This window comes from Elephas maximus, chromosome 15, assembly GCF_024166365.1.
Source record: "Elephas maximus indicus isolate mEleMax1 chromosome 15, mEleMax1 primary haplotype, whole genome shotgun sequence".
NCBI lineage: Eukaryota > Metazoa > Chordata > Mammalia > Proboscidea > Elephantidae > Elephas > Elephas maximus.
Window position 1 is genome coordinate 38406822 of NC_064833.1, and position 12277 is coordinate 38419098.

At 38.3% G+C, this 12277-nt stretch overlaps 1 protein-coding gene across 24 annotated transcripts in view; it reads right to left on the minus strand.

Moving 5' to 3' along the window:
- RIMS2 (regulating synaptic membrane exocytosis 2) overlaps positions 1–12277 on the minus strand; it is a 647490-nt gene that overhangs the window by 495453 nt on the left and 139760 nt on the right. The gene's annotated exons all lie outside the window — the stretch shown is intronic.

Here is a 12277-nt window from a genome sequence, read left to right on the forward strand (position 1 = left end):
AGATGCCAACACAGTCTCAATTGTCCACCTGATACAAGTAGCTCACTCTTCATCAGCATCTCTCTCCTACCCATTGTGCAGTCCCTTCCATGTCTGATGAGTTGTCTTCGGAATGGTTCCTGTCCTGGGCCAACAGAAGGTTTGGGGGCCATGACCGCCGGGATTCCTCTAGTCTCAGTCAGACCATTAAGTCTGGTCTTTTTATGAGAATTTGGGGTCTGCATTCCACTGATCTGCTGCTCCCTCAGGGGTTCTCTATTGTGCTCCCTGTCAGGGCAGTCATCGGTTGTGGCTGGGTTCCATCTAGTTCTTCTGGTCTCAAGATGATGTAAGTCTCTGGTTCATGTGGCCCTTTCTGTCTCTTGGGCTCATAGTTATCATTTGACCTCGGTGTTCTTCATTCTCCTGATATCCAGGTGGGTTGAGGCCAATTGATGCATCTTAGATGGCCGCTTGTTAGCATTTAAGACCCCAGACACCATATTTCAAAGTGAGATGCAGAATGTTTTCATAATAGAATTATTTTGCCAATTGACTTAGAAGTCCCCTTAAGCCATAGTCTCCAAACCCCCGCCCTTGCTCCACTGACCTTTGAAGCATTCAGTTTATCTCGGAAACTTCTTTGCTTTTGGTCCAGTCCAGTTGAGCTGACCTTCCGTGTATTGAGTATTGTCCTTCCCTTCACCTAAACTAGTTCTTATCTACTAACTAATCAGTAAATAACCCTCTCCCACCCTCCCTCCCTCCCCCCCTCATAACACCAAAAGTATGTGTTCTTCTCAGTTTATACTATTTCTCTAGATCTTATAATAGTAGTGGTCTTATACAATATTTGTCCTTTTGCCTCTGACTAATTTCAATCAACATAATGCTTTCCAGGTTCCTCCATGTTATGAAATGTTTCACAGATTCGTCACTGTTCTTTATTGATGCGTAGTATTCCATTGTGTGAATATACCACAGTTTATTTACCAATTCATCCGTTGATGGACACCTTGGTTGCTTCCAGCTTTTTGCTATTGTAAACAGAGCTGCAATAAACATGGGTGTGCATACATCTGTTCGTGTGAAGGCTCTTATTTCTCTAGGGTATATTCCGAGGAGTGGGATTTCTGGGTTGTATGGTAGTTCTATTTCTAATTTTTTAAGAAAACGCCAGATAGACTTCCAAAGTGGTTGTACCATTTTACATTCCCACCAGCAGTGTATAAGAGTTCCAATCTCTCCGCAGCCTCTCCAACATTTATTATTTTGTGTTTTTTGGATTAATGCCAGCCTTGTTGGAGCGAGATTGGAATCTCATCGTAGTTTTAATTTGCATTTCTCTAATGGCTAATGATCGAAAACATTTTCTCATGTATCCGTTAGCTGCCTGAATATCTATCTTCTTTAGTGAAATGCGTGTTCATATCCTTTGCCCACTTCTTGATTGGGTTGTTTGTCTTTTTGTGGTTGAGTTTTAACAGAATCGTATAGATTTTAGAGATCAGGCGCTGGTCAGAGATGTCATAGCTGAAAATTCTTTCCCAGTCTGTAGGTGGTCTTTTTACTCTTTTGGTGAAGTCTTTAGATGAGCATAGGTGTTTGATTTTTAGGAGCTCCCAGTTATCTGGTTTCTCTTCGTCATTTTTGGTAATGTTTTGTATTCTGTTTATGCCTTGTATTAGGGCTCCTAACGTTCTCCCTATTTTTTCTTCCATGATCTTTATCGTTTTAGTCTTTATGTTTAGGTCACTGATCCAGTTGGAGTTAGTTTTTGTGCACGGTGTGAGGTATGGGTCCTGTTTCATTTTTTTGCAAATGAATATCCAGTTATGCCAGCACCACTTGTTAAAAAGACTATCTTTTCCCCAATTAACTGACACTGGGCCTTTGTCAAATATTAGCTGCTCATATGTGGATGGGTTTATATCTGGGTTCTCAGTTCTGTTCCATTGGTCTATGTGCCTGTTGTTGTACCAGTACCAGGCTGTTTTGACTACTGTGGCTGTATAACAGGATCTAAAATCAGGTAGAGTGAGGCCTCCCACTTTTCTTCTTCTTTTTCAGTGATGCTTTACTTATTCAAGGCTTCTTTCCCTTCCATATGAAGTTGGTGATTTGTTTCTCCATCACATTAAAAATGTCATTGGAATTTGGATCGGAAGTGCATTGTATGTATAGATGGCTTTTGGTAGAATAGACATTTTTACTATGTTAAGTCTTCCTATCCATGAGCAAGGTATGTTTTTCCACTTAAGTAGGTCCTTTTTAGTTTCTTGCAGTAGTACTTTGTAGTTTTCTTTATATAGGTCTTTTACATCTTTGGTAAGATTTATTCCTAAGTGTTTTACCTTCTTGTGGGCTACTGTGAATGGTATTGATTTGGTTATTTCCTCTTCGATGTTCTTTTTGTTGATGTAGAGGAATCCAAGTGATTTTTGTATGTTTATCTTATAACCTGAGACTCTGCCAAACTCTTCTATTAGTTTCAGTAGTTTTCTTGAGATTCCTTAGGGTTTTCTGTGTATGAGGTCATGTCACCTGCAAATAGAGATAACTTTACTTCCTCTTTGCCAATCCGGATGCCCTTTATTTCTTTGTCTAGCCTAATTGCCCTGGCTAGGACCTCTAGCACAATGTTGAATAAGAGCGGTGATAAAGGGCATCCTTGTCTGGTTCCCATTCTCAAGGGAAATGCTTTCAGGCTCTCTCCATTTAGAGTGATATTGGCTGTTGGCTTTGTATAGATGCCCTTTATTTTGTTGAGGAATTTTCCTTCAATTCCTATTTAGCTGAGAGTTTTTATCATGAATGGGTGTTGGACTTTGTCAAATGCCTTTTCTGCATCAATTGATAAGATCATGTGGTTTTTGTCTTTTGTTTTATTTATATGGTGGATTACATTAATGGTTTTTCTAATATTAAACCAGCCTTGCATACATACCTGGTATAAATCCCACTTGGTCGTGGTGGATTTTTTTTTTTTGATATGTTGTTGGATTCTATTGGCTAGAATTTTGTTGAGGATTTTTACATCTATGTTCATGAGGGATATAGGTCTGAAATTTTCTTTTTTTGTAATGTCTTTACCTGGTTTTGGTATCAGGGATATGGTGGCTTCATAGAATGAGCTAGGCAGAATTCCGTCATTTTCTATGCTTTGAAATACCTTTAGTAGTAGTGGTGTTAACTCTTCTCCGAACGTTTGGTAGAACTCTGCAGTAAAGCCATCCGGGCGAGGGCTTTTTTTTTGTTGGGAGTTTTTTGATTACCATTTCAATCTCTTTTTTTGTTATGGGTCTATTTAGTTGTTCTACTTCTGAGTGTGTTAGTTTAGGTAGGTAGTGTTTTTCTAGGAATTCATCCATTTTTTCTAGGTTTGCAAATTTGTTAGAGTACAATTTTTCATAATAATCTGATATGATTCTTTTAATTTCAGTTGGGTCTCTTGTGATGTGGCCCATCTCGTTTCTTATTCGGGTTATTTGTTTCCTTTCCTGTATTTCTTTAGTCAGTCTGGCCAATGGTTTATCAATTTTGTTAATTTTTTCAAAGAACCAGCTTTTGGCTTTGTTAATTCTTTCAATTGTTTTTCTGTTCTCTAATTCACTTAATTCAGCTCTAGTTTTTATTATTTGTTTTCTTCTGGTGCCTGATGGATTCTTATGTTGCTCACTTTCTATTTGTTCAAGTTGTAGGGACAGTTCTCTGATTTTGGCTCTTTCTTCTTTTTGTATGTGTGCATTTATCAATATAAATTGACCTCTGAGCACTGCTTTTGCTGCGTCCAAGAGGTTTTGATAGGAAGTATTTTCATTCTCATTGCATTCTATGAATTTCCTTATTCCCTCCTTAATGTCTTCTATAACCCAGTCTTTTTTCAGGAGGGTATTATTCAGTTTCCAAGTATTTGATTTCTTTTCCCTAATTTTTCTGTTATTGATTTCCACTTTTATGGCCTTGTGGTCTGAGAAGATGCTTTGTCATATTTCGATGTTTTGGATTCTGCAAAGGTTTGTTTTACGACCTAATATGTGGTCTATTCTAGAGAATGTTCCATGTGCACTAGAAAAAAAAGTATACTTTGCAGCAGTTGGGTGGAGAGTTCTGTATAAGTCAATGAGGTCAAGTTGGTTGATTGTAGCAATTAGGTCTTCCATGTCTCTAATGAGCTTCTTACTGGATGTCGTGTCCTTCTCTGAAAGTGGTGTGTTGAAGTCTCCTACTGTAATTGTGGAGGTGTCTATCTCACTTTTCAGTTCTGTTAAAGTTTGTTTTATGTATCTTGCAGCCCTGTCATTGGGTGCATAAATATTTAATATGGTTATATCTTCCTGGTCAATTGTCCCTTTACTCATTATGTAGTGTCCTTCTTTATCCTTTGTGGTGGATTTAACTTTAAAGTCTATTTTGTCAGAAATTAATACTGCTGCTCCTGCTCTTTTTTGCTTATTGTTTGCTTGATATATTTTTTTCCATCCTTTGAGTTTTAGTTTGTTTGTGTCTCAAAATCTAAGGTGTGTCTTTTGCAGGCAGCATATAGACGGATCGTGTTTCTTTATCCAGTCTGAGACTCTCTGTCTCCTTATTGGTGCGTTTAGTCCATTTACATTCAGCGTAATTATGGATAAATATGTGTTTAGTGCTGTCATTTTGATGCCTTTTTGTGTGTGTTGTTGACAATTTCATTTTTCCACTTACTTTTTCGTGCTGAGATGTTTTTCTTTGTGAATTGTGTGTTCCTCATTTTCATAGTATTTGACTTTATGTTTGCTGAGTCGTTATTTTTTTCTTGCTTTTTATTTTGAGTTATGGAGTTGTTATACCTCTTTGTGGTTAATAATTGGTTAATTTTTAAGGGTGGCTCCCCATGAATGAGTTTCAAAATTAAAACAAAAGTTTATTTTATCTTGATCTCTCAGGAGATTACCAAAATACTTTTTAAAATCTTAAGTTTTAAAATTATTATACTTATCTAAGAATAGTCTGACTAAATTTCACTGACATTACTCCTTTGAGGCTATGATAAATCAGAGAAATATATTTAGCCTCTAGAAGATAGCAAAAGCTTTCTTCTCTTTATACAAGGCCACTGAGCACAGGTATGATGATTTAATTTGAAAAGAGAAATTGAACCCAATATTCTTTTCATTTGGAATACAGACAACCTTTACACATACCATTCAAAGGAATGCTTTCCTGTGTAAATTAAGACCTTTTTATGACATGTCTCTTACCTGAATCAAAATGTAGAAAAACTAACAAAAGAAATCCAGGGCCATCTTCTTTGAGTTAAAATCTATGTTATTTTTTATTCACTTTTATTCCCCTGACAATTCTTTGTCAAATCTAAAAAGAAAAGAGAGAGAAGCAGGGACTACTGCCTCTAGCTCCTTCCTTCTTACATAATCCATATCTCTTAGACTAATTCATAGCATACAAAGAGATTTACATTGATCACAATACAGTAGATTTTCAAGGGACATTCCAATTTTTCACTATATTTAATTTATTGGATAAATTGCTCAGTATAAAAGGACAATACGTTAGAAACTGGGAAATATACTCTCTAGAAATTAAACTATAACCAGATGTCATTGAGGACTTTTGTTTCTGGCCAAAATAGCATAAAAGGGACCAGATTTCTCCGGCCTGAAACAGACAAACAAACAAAAAAAAGACAAAATATGTTAAAGAGTGGTTTTCAAGACATAGCACATCAGGCAATAAGGAGCAGTGATAGCTAAAAGACTGGAAACAAACAAACTCTACAACTGTCCCAGCCTACTGTTTTGAGAGACCTTCCAGGCAGCAGCACAGTAAGGGGAAACTGCTATAGACCCTGGCAAAACTCCCGAATTGTGAGTGAGGAGGCCAGCACAGCTAGACTTCAAAGAACAGGTTACCAAGGAGGAGAAAGCTGCACAGAAAGAGAACCTCAGAGATTTTCAAATGTTCTCCTCAAGTATTCAGCTGAGCAACAATTATTACATGCTTGTGGAATACCCAAGTGCAGGAAGAGAACTTTCTAAAAAGATTAGAGAGAACAGTGGCTGCTCCCAAGCAGCCTGACTGGAAAAATTCATGATTCACAGTCCATTAGGAAAAGTACTCATGAAGGTCTTGCCTCAGTAAAAGGGCATAATTGCTGCAAAACTGAGCACTGTTCCAGATCTGCCTAACAAATCATAAAAGCAAGATACAAAAGGATCAAACTGTTTCCATGCAACTGCATCCCAGAGCAAAGTTCAATAAGATTTATAACCCACAGCCGTCAAGCCGATTCCGTCTCATAGTGACCTCATAAGACAGAGTACAACTGCCCCACAGGACTTCCAAGGCTGTAAATCTTTATGGAAGCAGACTGCCACATTTTTCTCCTGCGGAGTGATGGTGGGTTCAAACCGCCAACCTTTCTGTTAGCAGCCAAGTGCTCAATCATTCTGCCACCAGGGCTCTTTAACTCTGGCATAGGTAAAAAAAAATTAATTCCTGAGTGTAGTTTGCATCACCGGTGTTAATCTCGTTCTTTGTAAACAACCTTGTATTTGGCAGTCAACCCTTATATATGACGACAAAAGTAAGAATAACAAAAGAAAAAAATAGATAAGCTGGACTTCATCAAAATTAAAAACTTTTATGCATCAAGGGACATTATCAAGAAAGTGAAAAGATAACCTTCAGAATTTTTTTTGTTTAATACCCAAAATACAAAAAAAAAAAAACTCCTACAACTCAATAACAAAAAGTTAAACCCAGTTGAAAAATGGATGTGACGATTAATTTTATGTGTCAGCTTGGCTAGGGTACACTGCCAAGTTGTCTGGTCAAATACTAGCCTGATCTTGCTGTGAAGGTATTGTGATTAACATTTAAATCAGTTGAACTAGTGTGAAGCAGGTTACCCTCCATAATATGTGTGGGCCTCATCAATCAGTTAAAGGCCTTTAGAGTAAAAACGGAGGTGTTCCAAGGAAGAAGGATTATGCCTTAAAGCTGTAACATAGACAATAGACAACCTGCGGGGGTTTCCAGCCTGTTGCCTGACCTACAGATTTCAGACAAAAAACTGCCAGAGTTTCCAGAATTTCCAGCCTGTCACCTGGCATAGGGAGGTACACCTAATTGATTCTGTGTCTCTGGAGAACTCTGACAAATACAGATTTTGGTAATGGGAGGTGGGGTGCTGCTGTAACAAATACCTAAAAATGTGGAAGTGTCTTCAGAACTGGGTAATGGGCAGAGGCTGGAAGAGCTCTGAGGCACTTGATAGTAAAAGCCTAGATTGCCTTATACAGAATGTTGGTAGAGTTAGAGACATTAAAAGAGATTCTGGTGAGGGCTCGGAAAGAAATGTAGAGAAAGCTTCTATCATCACAAAGAGAATCTTGCTAAAAATGTGGACGTTAAATGTGCTTCTGATGAGGCCTGTAAGAGGAAGTGATGGACAGGTCTTTGAATACCGAAGGAAAGGCGACCATCGTTACAAAGTGGCCAAGAACTTGGCTGAATTATGTTCTGTGTAACAGATTAAAATTTTAGGCACTTGGTTTGTAGAAAAGCTGCAACTTACAGCTGGAACACTGACCCCATCTTGAGCTTTAATATGAAATCCATTTTACTGCTTGTTAAGCTACTTCAATGCTTGCTGTTAAGATACTTGACATGACTGTCTAAAGTGCAGGCCAGAATCCATCTTGAGCCTTGAGAATTGTCCGGAACCTAGATCTTCTTTAGTGTTCCCAGAAAATACGTTTTATACTTTGTTCCAAGGAAATTCTTAGCAAAACTTGTGGTAGTCTGTAACGGTATCAGCCAATGAGAAATTGGCTTGTGGTTTCTTATATGGTATCAACCAATTAAAAGTAGAAAGCAAAATCACTGTGGTTTCTTCTCGCAAGCTATTTAACATGTTTTAGTATTTTCACAGGCTTTACTGTAACTGTGTGACATATATCCAATCAGAGTGTGATCTTTACAGTATTCACTGATTTTCCTGTAAATGCTTAGCATACAGCTTAGTTCCTCTTTTAAACTCATAAAAATGTTTCTGTAACTGAACCGCGCCAGACTGCTTGGTGTCATTTCGGTGGGCCCAGGCTGCCCCCTGGTTCGACCCCAATCAAATCGTTCAAACCTTAATAAACCTCTTCTTTGTTTTAATTTCAAACAGAGTCCAAATCTTATCCTGCTCATACACAGTTCAAATGCTTTGTGGTAAGTAAAACATGACTATTTGGAAAATTCTCAGCTTATGCATAATGTAAAAACTGAGAAAGCATGCTCTGGAGAAAACATCAAGGGTGTGACTGGACAACTGTTTGCTAAAAATATCAGACATGAGATTTATAGAACCAATCACTCATTTCAGCAGAAACACTTCCAGCTTAGAATGAAAAGGTCAGAGATGGGACAAAATGAAGTAAAGCTATTGGGCTACTGGGATCCTACAAGCGGGAATCAGGCTAATGAAGCTGCTAGGCTGCTAACATTTGTTGTCCTTCAGGAAAAGGAAAGGATGATACTCAGAGCAGTTCAAAGGCCAGCAGAGCTGTAGACCCAGGGCCAGGGGGTGTAGCCTCCACCTCCTTGGTTTCAGGGCTGGAGTTACCACCTTCTTAGTCCTAAGGACTGGGCCAGTTAACCAGGGAAAAGGTGGTTCAAGAGAATGCGGCCACATCCCGGGTGGGCCTGGAAGACAGGGCAAAGGCCCCAGTGTGCCCAGGGTGCCCAGGTGGGCCCACAGGCATGTGATTATTTTCAAGCCCTGAAATCTAATGGCATTTGCCCTGCTGGGCTTCACACTTACTTTGGACTCATGACCCCTTCTTTCCCTCCAATTTCTCCCTTTTAGAATGGGAATGTCTGCCCTACGCCTATGCCAACACTGTATTTTGAAAGCAAATGTCTCATATTCTAGGTTTCACAGATCTACAAACAGAGAGGGATTTTGCCCCAGGACAGAACATACCCAGTGTCTCACCCATGCCTGACTAGGTTATTTAGAACATAAGATTTTAGACTTAGATTTAATGCTGGAATCAGTTAAGACTTCTGGTGATGCTGGGATGGGGTGAATGTATTTTGCACACGGAAAGGACACGAATTTCGGGAGGGCCAGAGAGTGGACTGTTATGGATTAAACTGTGTCCTCCAAAAAGATACGCTGAAGCTATAACCCAAGTACCTGTGAACATAACCCTGTTTGGAAGTGGGCTCTTCAAAGATGTTATCAGTTAACATGAAATCATATCAGAATAGGCTGGGTCCTAATCCAATCTGTTACATCCTTGTAAACGAGGAAAATCAGAAAAAAAAAAAAGAAAAACCAAGCCCATTGCCATCACGTTGATTGCAACTCATAGCAACCCTATGTGTTACAGAGTAGAGCTGCTCTCCATAGGGTTTTCTAGGCAGTAGCTTTTACAGAAGCAGATTTTCGGGCCTTTCGTCCACAGTGCTGCTGGGTGGGTTCAAACCACCAACTTTTAGTAGTCAAGCACAAACCATCTGTGCCATCCAGAGACTTTAAATGAGGAGAACAGACATAGATATAGACAGAGGAAAGATTGCCATAGGTTATGCTGCAGCTGCAAGCTAAGGAACACCTGGAGATACCAGAAGCCAGGACAGACAAGAAAGGATCTTCCCCTAAAGCCTTCAGAGAGAACATTGCCCTCCCAACACACTAAATTCATACCGCTATCCTCCAGAATAATGAGACCACAAATTTCTGTTCTTGTAAGTCACCCAATTTGTGATACTCTGTTAAGGCAGCCCTAGAAAATTAATGCGATGGACAAAGGATTTGAATTGACATTTCTCTAGTGGAGCTATTCAAATAGCCAATGAGCACATGAAAAGATGATCGACATGATTAGATGCAAACCAAAACCACAATGAAATACCACTTCACTACCAATAGGATGGCTATTATCAAAAAACTGAAAATAGTACACTTATAAAAAGTTGAACTGGCAAAAGTCGTGGGAAGATAAATTTACAACAACGACCTAAAAAAGAGTAGCTGCTGAGGCTGCTTAATGTACAACCGAACACCTCACGGGATTTGGTTCCTTGGTTTGGAGGTTTAGGGTCTTAGTTTCATGGAACATTCCAGTTAACTGGCCTAATTACATGTTTAGTGCTTCTGTTCTACCTCCTGGTTCATTGCTTAGTGCCCAGAGTCTTAAAAGCTTGCAAGCGGCCACTGAAGGCACAACAATTGGTCTCTAGTCACCTGGAGCAACAGAGGTAAAAGGAGGGTCAGTAATAGCAGGAGGGTATGGAATGTGTGACTAATTACCTCCATGGACAACTGCCTACTTTGACATGAGACCAGATGAACTGGATGGTGCCTTGCTACCATTACTGAACATTTTGATCAAAAATTCCATAGAATAATCCTAATCAAAAAGGAGGAAATGTACAACAGAAGTTCAAATTCTCATGGAATCAGGACTTTATGGAGACATGGATGGTGGATGGACTCCTGAAACTATTGCTGAGATAATCTTTAAATCTTAAACCAAAAATATCCCCTGAAGTCATCTTAAAACTAAACAGTAGTTTAACTTAACTAGTAAAAAACATCTGCCTTGAGCATTATGCTCTTTTAAGAACTATTTATATGGGATCAAATTGACAACAGCCAACTTGAAAGATTAGCTAGGAACCTTAGGGGGCAGTGAGTTTATGTTAACGAGGGAGGAACAGCTCAGAAAAGATGGGTGAGAATGGTTGCACAACTCAAAGGATGTAATCAATGTCACTAAATTGTACATGTAGAAAAAATTGAAAATAACAAGTTTGGGTGAAAATGTGTAGAAATTAGAACCTTTGTATTGCTGGTAGAAATGTAAAATTGTGCATCCACTTTGGAAAATGCTTTGGTGGTGCCTCAAAAAATTAAACATAGAACTACCATATAACCTAGCAAGTCTACTACTAGGTATATACCCAAAAGATTTGAAATCAAGGACTGAAACAGATACTTGAACACCAATATTCATTGCAGCACTATTCATAATAGACAAAAGATGCAAGCAACCCAAGCGTCCATCAACAAATAAATAAAGAAATGTGGTATATACATACACTCGAATGTCACTTAGCCATAAAAAGGAATGAAATTCTAATACATGCTACAACATGGATGAACTTTAGAAACATTATGCTAAGAGAAATAAGTCAGACATGAGAAGACAAATATTGTATGATTTCACTTACATGAAATATCTAAAATAGGAAAATTCATAGAGACAGAAAGTAGATTAGTGATTACCAGGTGCCAGGGATAAGGGAGAAAAAGAGTTTTTGCCTAATGGGTACACCTCTGTTTGAGGTGATGAAAAACTTTTGGAAATGGATAGTGGTGATGGTTATGCAACATTGTAGAAGGAATTAATGTCATTGAATTGTACTTAAAAATTATTAAAATGGCAAATTTTATTTTATATGTATTTTATAATAATAAAATAAAAACTTTTTAAATCAATCAATGCAGTTCACTATACTAACGAACAAACAGAAAAAACACACATGATTATCTCAATAGACACAGAAAAAGCATTTGTCAAAATCTAACAGCCATTCCTTGTTAAAAAAAAGAAGTCTCAGCAAACTAAAATGGCATCTACAAAAAGCTTACAGTTAACACCATATGTAACAGTGAAAGACTAAGTGCTTTACCCCTAAGATTAGGAACAAGACAAGGATGTCTGTTCCACCACCTATTCAAAATTGTACTGCAGTTTTTAGCCAATGCAATCAGGCAAGGGGGAAAAAAAAAAAAAAAAAAACATAATCAAGTAAACCAGGGAGAAAGATTAGGAGGAAAAAAGAAAAGTTATTAGCTCTAGGCAAAACAAAACAACAAGAACAGGGGGAATGGTGGCGGGGAGGGGGGAATGAAATCACACAGGGCTAACAAATTCCCACTAAGTACTGTACTTAAAGGAGTCCCTGGGTGGTGCAAATAGGTAAGGTATTGGCTGCTAATCAAAAGGCTAGAAATTCAGACACCTCAGAAGAAATGCCTGGTGATTTCCTGAAAAACCAGCCTTTGAAAATCCTATGGAGCACAGTTCTACTTTGACACACTTGGGGTTGCCAGGAGTCAAAATCACCTGGACACCATCTGGTTAATGTATTTAAAGATATGAGCTTCCTATTTAAAAACCACCGAAGAACTGGAAGATAAGATACTAGTAAGGAGATAAATGCAAGTTCTAAAGACCTTACCGAGGCAAACACTTTAAAATACTGTTTTTGCTAATTTCAACAAATTATTCTT